Consider the following 12,099-nt stretch of genomic DNA (forward strand, 5'->3'; position numbering starts at 1 on the left):
AAGCGTCCAGAAAGAAAAAGGTTTACCGGATTCCGAATCCGGCAAGCCGGTTAGGCAAAATTTTGAATTTTACCTTAACAGTAACATAAATCCGGCTTACCGGATTCCATAAACGGCAAATCGAATACGCCTGGAATGTGAGTAACGGCTAGTTTTTGAGCTCAAACTATAAGAACTCAAATCCAACTCATTTTGAAGCTCTCCAACAAGCAAAAACAAAAAGCACACATGATATCTTGAGCTTACAACTTGCAAGACACAAAACATTGAATCATCCATTGTTCTTCATCTTTGAATATCTACTCATTGAGTGAGTTTGATTGTAACTTTCATTTCTTCAATTCATTTGTAAGAGTTTGAGTGTGTGAGACACTTGAGTGAAGAGATTGGGAGATAATCTCTTTGTTGTAAAGGTTTATTGACACCTCAAAGTCAATTGTAATCGGTTGAAGCCTCGGAAAGGCTTGGATAGTGAAATCCTCAAGCTTGGATTGCTTGGAGGCGTGGACGTAGGCGGGGATTGTCGAACCACGTAAAAATTTGTGTGTTTGTTTCTCTTCTCCCTTACTCTTTAATTATCGTGCCTTTATTAAACTTATTGCTTTCAATTTTTATTAAGGCATTAGATTGCTTGTTGTGTGGATTTGCTAGGTTAATTTTTAAATTTCCAATTCACCCCTCCTCTTGGGTTGCACACTTATATTTCAAATCAGACAAGTAAAATCATGCAAAATGATCAATTATAAGAGCTACATTAATCAAGCAACTTTTAAGAATGATATGTCAAACCCTAAATCAGAGTAACTATCTCAAAAAAAAAAAAACCCAATAAAACAGTCACTCTAATAAGTGATAGATTGAGAGGATAGTAAAACAATATCACACACTATCATCAAGATGAAAGAATAATACCCATAACTTAGAAATAAAATGATCTCAAGCGTAGGGAATTACTAGCCAAACCAATTTGTTTTCATTTTTATGTATCACCGCATCTGTTAATCCATATTACTGGCTTCTACTTCAAACTATAGTTCCCCAAAAATAAGAATGACTTTCACTAGGATGTAACATAGGTTAGGGACATGGCTAACAAAGAAGGGATAATAGGAAAAACAAAATATATGTTTGAAAAATAAAGGACTTTTAGAGATTGCAAGGTGCTTTTCACTTGGAATTTTTTTCTTTTTTTTCTCTTTTTTCATATTCTTATTTTTATTTCATTTTATTTATTTTTTATTTTATTTTTTTATAGTACCATTTTCACGAAATCCATAATCATCCCTGTTTTCAAACAAATTGGGTGGTGGAAAACATAATATATAAGGTGATATTCCACATTGAGGTGGGACAAGGTAATAGGTTACCAAAGAAAAATATTTGCTTTTTAATATATAGGCTCAAAAGAGTTAATTATGGATACTTTATAATAGAGATGGCTAAAAATGCTCAAACAGATCAAAGATGACCTTTCTACTATCTTTTAGGGCTCTAAATAATTTTTCATATCCATTAGTTCAATGGACTTTCAGATGAAACTGGACAATTTTTTTTTCATTCCATTCATTTTTTTCACTTTTTTTGGGTTTCACTTTAAAGAAAATACAAAGATCTTGTATAATTAATTGTGAAGCAATATAGGCAAACAAGGTTACTCTCTAAGGATAATAGACTCAAAAATTCACTTAAATTTACTATGACATTTACATTTCTTCAAATGGCCTAATCAGTTTCATTCATCAAATTCCACAATTTTACAATCCAACATGCAAAGTGGAAAACATAGTGTAACATAACTCAAGATTAAAGATAATACAAATACCAAAATTTGGAAGTCATCATGTTATCTAATATTAAAATATCACACAAAAAACAAAACTTTTTTTGGTTTTTTTTAAAGTCAAAGAAAACATAACAAAAGAAGAAGTTGAAGCGATCTGTTGTGTATTCAGTGAATCAAATCAAAGAGGATGAAACGACAGAGTTAGCTTGCGTTTTGTGATACTCGATAACTTCAGTAAAACGACACTTAAAGACTGCGTTTTATGAAGTAAATGTTTTGCTTGCTACAACGACATACAGTCTTGCCGTTTTGAAGTTAATAGAACACGAGCAGAACACGTGCATACAAAAGGTTGTTAAAGGGCCGTTATTGCACATGGTCCTCACGTGCGTTTCTGGGAAGCCTCTGAGGTGGTTTATAAGCTGTGATGCTCAGCTGGAAACGGGGTGTGTGTTGGTTGAGAGAGAGAGCATTGTAACGAGAGAAAGAAAGCTTGAGACTGAGAGTTTTCTTGTTCCTGTTGAGTGCTTGTTAATCTCTGTAATCAAGTCTTGAAGTCATATCAATGAAGCTGTTAAGTTTGTTCCCCCGTGGATGTAAGTCAGTGCAAATTGACTGAACCACGTTACATAGTTGTGTTCTGTGATTTCTTGATTTCAATTCGTTTCTTTGTTTGTTTCTAAACACAATCCTAGTCTTAGTAATAGGTCATTAATCCATTAAGCTTTCTGGTTGTCTTTGGGAGGCATCTTGATTGATTCTAATCCAAGATCCTTTGGGAAGTGTTCTGTAAAGCTTCTGTTTTCAGCTTATCAGAATCTTCACGATCACATCTGAATTGATTGCCAAAAGTTTAAAAGGGATGATTAAGAAAAAAAAGTTAGAAAATAGATTCTTTTTTTAAAAACAAACAAAACTCTAAGACTAAGAAGATGTGGTTTTAGAGTCACTATACTATATATTCAGCCATTTTCGACTCAAAGTTAGTATTTACAATAAAAATTAGTAAAAACATAACCAGGACTGTGACATTCCATAACTGTCAACTATTCCTTCCCTTTAAACCTAAATGAGACATTGTCCTTAATGTCTTAGAAGAAATAAGTAGAATTTAGAAGACATTACCTGACCACTGCTAGAAAATATTTACAAACAAAGAGTTAAATCTAATTTACACTTCTTACGAAGGTTACTACCATTATCATCAGTTGACCAATCCAACGCCAAAGTCATGGGATCTAGCTTTAGCTTGTAAGCTTGCAAAAGATCAAGTAACTCGCTAGCAATAAGAGCACAAATAAAGAGTTTTTCCATTGAGGATGGATGGAAATAATTCTTTTGCATGATTAAGAAATGTTATTAAGCCATCATAAAAGTTATTTACATTTAATAAACTGATGGGTTTTTTATGGATATTCAAATAAGTTCAAGAAGCAAATGTAATTAGCGCCTCTAAAGTTACAATATCTCCCAACAAGAAAATGAAGGCATCAGCAAGATTTAAAATTTTGAATATTCTTTTTTGCATACTTAAGACAATTAATTATTCTTCAATTGGTGGGCCAGGCGAACATCCCAAAGTTTTTAAGGCTTTTGGAATGATGTCAAACAGTTGGCTTCCTTGAACAAAACCAGCTTCTTAGACAAGTTTTAATAGCGCTCGGTCACCTCCTCCATATGTAAGATGTAGTTTTCTCTCTATTATAACATAACCAAGATCTACGGCTACTTGAACGAACTCGTTATACTTTTTATAGCGAAACCCAGAAATCACACAAATGTTCTTAAGTTGTCTGTTCGAAGTTTCTGCCATTGGAACAATTCTTAAAAAAAAATTGTGAGTGCTTGAAAAGGAGAACATACTTAAACACTACAAGAAAACAGGCAATAGATGACGGGAAATAACCGTCATAAAGAAAGGTGCATGACAAACAATATATTTCATCTATGTCACTATCATTAATTTATGATAGCATTTTTCCCGTCATGAGTTTATGATGGCTGTTAAAAGTCATACATACGTCACACTACATTTTAGTGGGAAATCAAAATTATTTAAATATTTAGGAATTTTTTGGCCAGAAAATTAGTATTATTTCAATTAAATTATGTAAAAATATTATTATTGTAAATTTTATTATTATTTTTACTAAATTAATATTAAATTTATTTATTATTACTATTTTAAAAATTCTATAAATTTGTTTTTATAAATGAAGTTGGTCAATATAAAATAAATACATAATATAATACTAGTAATTAAAAATCCAATAAATAAAATACATGAAATTTTATATATATTCAAACTACAGTTAAATACAAACTATGTCACTAAAGCATCTAAACTACATCAATCCCAAATTTTCAAAAGATATCCTAAAATAAAGAAAAAATATCCACCGTCCACCTGTTTTTTCCAACTTTTTTAAAAATACACAATTCTTTTTTTTTTTTGCTGAAATCCACCTAAAATTACATTTTGTTTCACTATTCCACTTCCTTTGAAATCCGTTAAGAAAACTAACGGAAACGTAAAAAAATGATAATTTTACCCCCAAAACGAAAATTACAATTTCACTTTAAAAAATGCCAAAAATAATCAGATTTAATGATAATTTTACTTTCTTTATTAACCGATGGGGAAAATATTTAGATTTAATTTGATTATTTTTGGCAATTTTTAGGGTGAAATTGTTATTTTCGTTTTGGGGGGTAAAATGGTCATTTTATTAAGTTTTTGTTAGTTTTCTTAACGAATTCCAAACAGAAGTGGAAAAGTGAAACAAAATGTAACTTTAAGTGGATTTCAGCCAAAAAAAAAAAAACAATTGTGTATTTTTGAAAACGTTGGAAAAAACGGGTGGACGTTGGATATTTTCCCTAAAATAAATAATCACCAACATCAAAATACTTGTACAAAAAATCAAAGTCCACCAAATTCCAGTGGTAAATCACTTGTAGAGTCTAAGTAGCAAGAGACCAGCAATTCTTCCCAGTTCCTTCGATCACCACCACTATTTTTGTCTGCCCTTCAGATTATTGTTGTTGCCTCTCCATTCGCTTAGCATGCCCTTAATTGTAGTATCTACAAATCCCTTATATGCATACATGGATTATAGCAACATGTAGAAAACAATGTTTAACAAGCATTTTACTATTCTCTAAGGGGGAAAAAACATTTTACTATTTACCGATCAAAGAACCTACAACAAGTAGAATAGGCTTAAAAACTAAGAATCAACATAAACATCTTTCGCTAATACTCACATAAATATTTATATAACCTTAAGCATCCAGGAACCAAAAGCAATTTACATGTTGCACTTATCAAATGTACAGTAGAATAGAGAAAAGGAGAATAATTGCAAGCATAACAAAAAAGGAAAAAGAACAAAAGTGATGATTTCAGTTAGAGAAAGAATTGTCCTCATTGTAGTTTACTTCCTTGTCAGCCAATACACATCAGTAAAGGAAACTCATATTTTGATGCCATAATAAAGACAAAAATCAACTAAAAAGCTATTTGTATTACATATTTTGTTGGATAATAAGAACATAAGGTTGATAACAAATTTAAGACTCTAATGGAAAAGAAACTATCATCAAATTCTCTAATTTTCCTCTGCGGAAAAGGGGCATAATAGGATTGATCCATTTACAATTCCAATCATATTCATAGATTTTAGTTACCAACTATCTTTGTGACTTAAAATAGTCTGCAAAATACCATTAAGAATACCTAGAAAAGAATTAACAATTTTGAAACTAACATCATACTTAATGTCAAGAGCCTTGCAGTCATATTCCTCACAAAAGTAATACAGGTATGGAGTTATTTGCACAAAGCAAACTTGTGCAATGGTAATCCTCATAAGCCTGAGAAATGGGTATATCACTACAACATCAAGAACATATCTAGTTTCTATGCATTAAAGTTTCTCGCCAAACAGAGACATAAAAACATGGAAGATTGCATCTCATCTGAATCATACTCAACTAGTAAAATATACAATTTGAAAGCAAAAATGAGAAAATCATATTGAAGGAGACAGGTTTTATTTTCATACTGTAGATCACCTAAGAATTCCATGAGCCCTATTGTAACTTTCCTAAGAAGCCCAAAGTAGAACATCCGATTAATTCTTTAATTAATAATCTATAATAACCATGTAAGCTAACAAAAATTCTACACATACATGACTGCTAAAGGACTTTATATAAAAATTAAAGTTTAAAATGTCACTTTATAACCCTAACATAAGTCTAGCTACTAAATCAAAATTGAGTTGATTAAAGTTTTCATATTTTTTTCAATCACCAAATTAATAACATCAAATTCAATTTCTTAATATCCTATCAAGGGCTATCACAGTGTCTATCAAACTATAGTTAATTACATACATCAATTAGAATTTCGCAAAACAAGATCTATTACAGAACTTCAATTGAGAAAACCAATAAAATCGAAATTAACACGAACCCATTAACGTAAGCATGAGATCTAATTAACCTAGATGAAGAAAAAATCTCAAAATTAGTTGTGAATCAAAATCTAGAAAAAAAAAATTCAACCCCACTTTCATTCAACAAATTTTAATCGATTTTATCATCCTCATGATAGATTTACAAACAAAAATTTGTCACCATATCATGTAAATCAGAACCAATAAGTTTTTATGAAAAAAAAAACTCATTCTAAATACAAACCCCATGATTTATGGACCCAATTCAAAGGACAAATGTAAAAGAAAAAGACATTAAGCATTTACCTTGCAAGAATCGAACCAAATGTTAGGGTTCGCTGAACAACTTGTGGCGAAAGGACAAAGAGACTGAAAAACGATGGAAAATGGGTGTCCAATTGAGAATGATGGTATGGACGGTGGTAGAATGGTTGAGTTTTGAATGGTAGAATGGTGGCTTTTTTGATCGATTCTTATTCTAGGGTTTCTGTTAATGATGAGAGAGTAAGGAAAAATGGATAGTGAGTGAGCAAATGTCTAACACTTAGACAAAATTTTTGGGTTTTATGTAAACGTACACTTAAACGCCATCGTTTTTGTTTTGTTTTTTATATTTTTTAAATTTTTAAATGAAATAATATATTAAAAGTTAGTCACAAATGGTCAAAATCAAATAATTCTATCATGATTTCATGATAGAGTAAATTTGCATCACGACTCTATCATTAATTCTAGATAGGGGTGGGCAAAATCGGGTTCGGTTCAACCCGATCGGGTTTCGGGTTGATCGGGTTAGATGAGAACTCATCCGAATTCAACCCGAATCTATAACCCGATCCGACCCGATCCGAATATAATTCGGATCGGATCGGGTCGGATATAAAAAATACACACACAATCTACCCATTTACACACACACGATCTACACATTTACAGCAACAACCCAAAGCTTTCAAAACTCAACAGCCAAATGGAGCTTGAATCGGATCGGGTGATGGCGGAGGATTGGAGGCGTGGAGGTGGCGCAGCAGATCCGGTACTTGGTAGTAGTAGATCAGTAGATCGAGTCACCATTCTCACGGAGTAGCTTCGGTTGGAGTGGGCTGTATAACTGTCGCTTGTTTCCGTCGATAGTGGGATGCGAGAGAGGGAGGCTGTGGCTTGTGGGTGGGTGTGGGCGATTATGTTGCTGGTCGGCAGGGGGCTGTGGGTGTGTCAGTGTGTGTGGTGTTCACTTCGTGTTCCAGTGTGTGTGTTCCAGTGCGTGGGGGGCGTGGTGTGTGTGTGTTCCAATGTGTGTGTTTCAGGGCGTGGGTGGTATGTATGTGTTCCAGTGTGTGTGTTCCAATGTGTGTGTTCCAGTGCGTGGGTGGTGTGTATGTGTTCCAGTGTGTGTGGTGTGTATGTGTTCCAGCGTGTGTGTTCTAGTGTGTGTGGTGTATATGTGTTCCGGTGTGTGTGTGTGGGGTGTGTATTTGAGGTTTAATTTTTTTTTTTTTGTGTCAACCCGATCGGGTCAACCCGATCCGATCATGATCCACCCGATCCGATCCGATCATAATCCGATCGGGTTGACACAAATGCACCCGATCGGGTTTTCTTTACAACCCGATCCGATCCGAACCCGATTTTTTTCGGATCGGATCGGGTCGGATCGGGTATTTTGCCCACCCCTAATTCTAGATAAACAATAATTCTATCACAAAACCATCATTAATTTATGATAGACCAAAATTCTATCACGAGTATGTCATACATTTATGATATAAGTCATTTTACTCAAAATCTATCACAAGTTGTTTGTTATCTATTGCCAATCTTCTTGTAGTGAAAAATTTTGATAACAAACAAAATGATACATAACTGTAAATAGAATGGTTTGTTTTTGTCAAATGATGTCTAAAGCTTGTGGCTCAATAATTCAAAAGCAAACAGTAAAAAGAAAAAACAAACAATGATTAGATATTAAATCACACAAAAAAATAATGCAAAAGATAAAAGAACAGTAAAATAAAAAAAATACTTACTGGTAGTTGTGATTATAGCTCACATCTTCCACTGATTTTACATCTAGTAATGGCTTGAACGCCCTTTATGGGTTGATGATAGGTTTCCCATCTAGTTTTCTAATAAACTAGCAAATATGGTCTTTTAGGGTCAAATTCCTATTAAACCGTGCACTTTCTTTTTGGAACAGCTTCCATAAATTATGAATCTCACATTGCACATATTCACTCGGATGCGTCTCAATCGTAAGATATCATCTAACGATTCTTTACTCATGTCATTCTTAATGAATTTGATTTTATCTTCACGATTTACAGAGACCATTCCTAAAGTTTTACAACGTGGTTTATTACAAGCAAGTCTTACACAGTTAGGACATCTACAGCCAAGCCGCTTAACTCTTCTTTTTCTAACAGTTGTGTTTTTACTAAAATTAGACATGTAAGAAACAAATGGATCACAAAACTCACTTACCAATTGGACCTTTACTTTAATTAACTAACGAATGTCAGCATAAATCTCATTGATCATTAACAAACACAGTCGTTCACAATAAGCTTTGTGAATCTTCTTAAGAGCATTTTGAGGGAGAGAAAAGAAAATGTTTATACAATTTATGTTGTATTTCTTTCGTGCTAGATTTTGGGGTTTCAGTTATTTTGGGAAACTGAAAGTACTAATTTAAAAAGTCACATAGTACCATTATTTGCCATTTATACGGGAAGTGAATCAAAATATATCAAAAAAACACGAATCAAATCTACAAAATCAAGTCAAAAGTAAAGGAGAACAAAACAAGAAAATAAAAACACAATGAATAAAATCAAACATGTAATTCACCTTCATCCTTTCATTGAATTACCTCAAGTTCCAATTAGAATTTATAAATACCATCCTCTATTTTTATGAATTTTCTTTCTAGATCTTCAACGTGTGATACTAACATTGGTGGTTGTAAATCCCAAATAGGATGTGATTTACAAACTTAGAGTAAGCTTCTTATGTGAATTTTTACACGTAAAAGTTCTCCAAGATGTTTGAAAAGGATCCTTCTCATGGAGGTACACATGACAAATATCAAAAAGCCGAAATGAAACACAATTGTCAAATAAACACACTTAAAAAAAATAATGTAATGCACTCCATTCAAGAAATAGAAAAAAATCAAATAATACAAACGGCACAGTAAAAGTAAAGAAAAATGACAAAAAGTGAAAACAAGATACTTAATCAAGATTTGGTGGGTCATTCAAATTAATTTCGATGTGTGCTTCACGTGGTTGGTATTTCAAATATGGTTTCAATCTTTGACCATTAACTTTAAATGTGACACCGTTATTTGAATTCTCAATTTTTGTGACCCCATATGTATATATATTTTTTACAACAAATGGGTTACTCCACTTTGACTTTAATTTCCTTAGAAACAAATAAAGACGAAAGTTCTAAAGTAGTACTTTTTGACCAATCTCAAATGTTTTCTAAAAAACTCTTCTATTATGAAAAGCTTTGGTTCTTACCTTAATAATTCTTGAATTCTTATATGCATCGTTCGTTAATTCCTCAAGTTCATTCCATTGTAATTTTCACACATTACCAGTATCATCAAAATTTGAATTAAAAATTTTAACAGCCCAAAATTATTTATATTCAAGTTCAACCGGTAAGTGGCAAGATTTAAAATAAACAAGCCGATGGAGTGACATTCCTAAAGATATTTTAAATGTTGTATGGTACGTCCAAAGTGTATCAGTTAGTCGAAGAGACCAATCTTTGCGATTTGGGTTAACTGCCTTTTACAAAATTAGTTCTATCTCCATATTTGCTAATTCAACTTGACCACTTGTTTGAGAATAATAAGGGATAGCAACTTTACTTGTAATTCCATATTTCTTCATCAAGGACGCAAATGGCTTGTTACAAAAATACTTACCTCTATCACTAATAATGGCTCAAAAGATTCTAAATCTGCTCAAAAGATTTTCTTTTAAAAAGTGGATCATAGTCTTATGATCGTTGTGTCGACAAGGAATCGCTTCAATCAACGTAACTATAATATATACAAATTCAAATAATGATGGCAAAAAACCCAAAAAAATCAATTCCCCGATAATCAAATATTTCAACAACAATGATGGGGTCTAAAGGCATCATGTTTCGCTTTGAAACAGACCTTACCATTTGACGATTCTTACGCACTTTGCAGAATACATGTGAATCTTTAAATAATATAGGCCAATAAAATCAAACTGCAATATTTTTGCAACTGTCTTTTTTTAAGAAAAGTGGCCACCATGTGCTTTAAAATGACATAATTGAATGACATTACTTACCTTGTCGCCTGGTATGTATCTTCAAAAATTTTGATCAAAACAGTACTTGAACAAGTATGGATCATCCCAATAAAAACTTTTTACTTTTGTTAAAAATTTCTTCTTGTCTTGGGAGCTCCAGTCACATGGCGTTTCACCTGTTGCAAAATAATTAACAATATTAGCATACAAATGCATTTTGTTTATAGAAAATAAAAATTCATCAGGGAAAGAATCATTGATGGGTGTTATATCAATTGAACACTCATTTGTAAGTCTCGAAAGATAATCTACAACAATGTTTTCAACGCCTTTTTTTCCTTCATTGTCAGGCTAAATTCTTGAAGTGGCAAAATCTATCGTATCAATCTTGGCTTGGCATCCTGTTTAGACATTAAATATCTAACAGCAGCATAATCAAAATAAACAATGGTAGATGAACCAATTAAATACGAACGAAAGTTATCCAGTGCAAATACTACAGTAAATAGTTCTTTTTCACTTGTGGTGTAATTCATTTGGACACTATTCAAAGTTATACTTGCGTAATAGATGACAAAGGGCTTACCTTCCTTTCTCTGTCCCAAAATAGCTCCAACGGCATAATCACTAGCATTACACATTAGCTCAAAAGGTAAAGATCAATCAAATGGTTGCATTATTAAAGCCTATGTCAAAAGATTAATTATCTTTTTGAAAGGTTTTTGACAATCTTTAGTCCATTTGAATGGTGTGTCTTTTATTAAGAGGTAACAAAGTGGACTAAATATGGCATTAAATTCTTTTATAAACCTTCTACAAAACCCTACATCTCCTAAAAAGGAAATGACTTCTTTAATTCTCTTTAGTGAGGGTAATTTTGAGATTTCAATTTTGCCTTTGTTAACTTCAATTCCTTTTAAAGACACAACATAGCCCAAGACAATTCCAAAAGTGCTCATGAAATGACATTTTTCCCAATCTAAAACTATTCCTTTTTTTGTACTTTTCCAAAACTCTTTCTAGATTATCAAGACATGTAACAAATAATTACCAAATACAGTTAAATCATCCATAAAAACCTCTTGACAATTTTCAACCACATCGCTAAAAATACTAAGCATGCATCTTTGAGATGTTGCAGGAGCACTATAAAGTTCAAAAGGCATTCTCCTAAATGCAAATGTTCCAAATGGACAAATGAATATGGTTTTTTCCTAGCCATCTAATGCGATAGGAATTTGATAATAGCCCGAGTAGCTATCAAGAAAATATATTAAGTGTGTCCTGCTACTCTCTCGAGAATTTGGTCTAAAAATGAAAGAGAAAATTATCTTTTCTAATGGCATCATTTAATTTTTTGTAATTAATTTACATGCACAAACTAGATGGAATTTTTATTGGGATTGCTTCACCTTTTTCATTGTTTTACCATAGTTATTTCAGATTTCTTTAAAACTACTTGTGTTGGAGTTACTTATTTACTATCAGAGATATGATAGATAATTTTTATATCTAATAATTTAAGGATTTTATTCTTCACTACTTCTTTCAT

The sequence above is a fragment of the Citrus sinensis genome, chromosome 7 (assembly GCF_022201045.2).
Source record: "Citrus sinensis cultivar Valencia sweet orange chromosome 7, DVS_A1.0, whole genome shotgun sequence".
NCBI classification, from domain to species: domain Eukaryota; kingdom Viridiplantae; phylum Streptophyta; class Magnoliopsida; order Sapindales; family Rutaceae; genus Citrus; species Citrus sinensis.